This window comes from Lactuca sativa, chromosome 1, assembly GCF_002870075.4.
Source record: "Lactuca sativa cultivar Salinas chromosome 1, Lsat_Salinas_v11, whole genome shotgun sequence".
Lineage (NCBI taxonomy): Eukaryota > Viridiplantae > Streptophyta > Magnoliopsida > Asterales > Asteraceae > Lactuca > Lactuca sativa.
The window spans coordinates 191,115,108-191,115,594 of record NC_056623.2 but is presented as its reverse complement, the minus strand read 5'-3'; positions in this window follow the sequence as shown (position 1 = coordinate 191,115,594).

Genomic DNA, 487 nt, shown 5'->3' with positions numbered 1-487 from the left:
TTCCCGAAGAGATAAACTAACGAGGCTATATCATATTCAAGGGCTTAGTGCAAGAATTATCGATATACTTTACTTTGAAAATATAAGGCAAATTCTATAATTTTTTTTAATGATAAAAATGACATTGTACTGTTCGTTCTATACAGTTCTGAGTTTTCTCTTTACATAAAGAGCTTATTCAAAAGTACAATGCAGTTTCTTGCATTTAGCCCGGAATTCCTATGTTCATGTGTAAACGGTTTTACATATGTATATTGTATAATATTAAGAGTAAGCTCGTTTGATATTTGTAATCTTGGTCCTCAAAAGTTCAAATTTTCAATTTTAGTGCCTATTTTGTTATTTTAATGTTTTATAATGCTATTGGTCTCTCTTTCAAATAAAAGTTATTCAGTATAATAATACCCTTTTATCTACTATTTATGAATATTTGTAACTTATTTCAAAATTATAATATTATTTTTATCGTCCATTCCCCATCCCATCC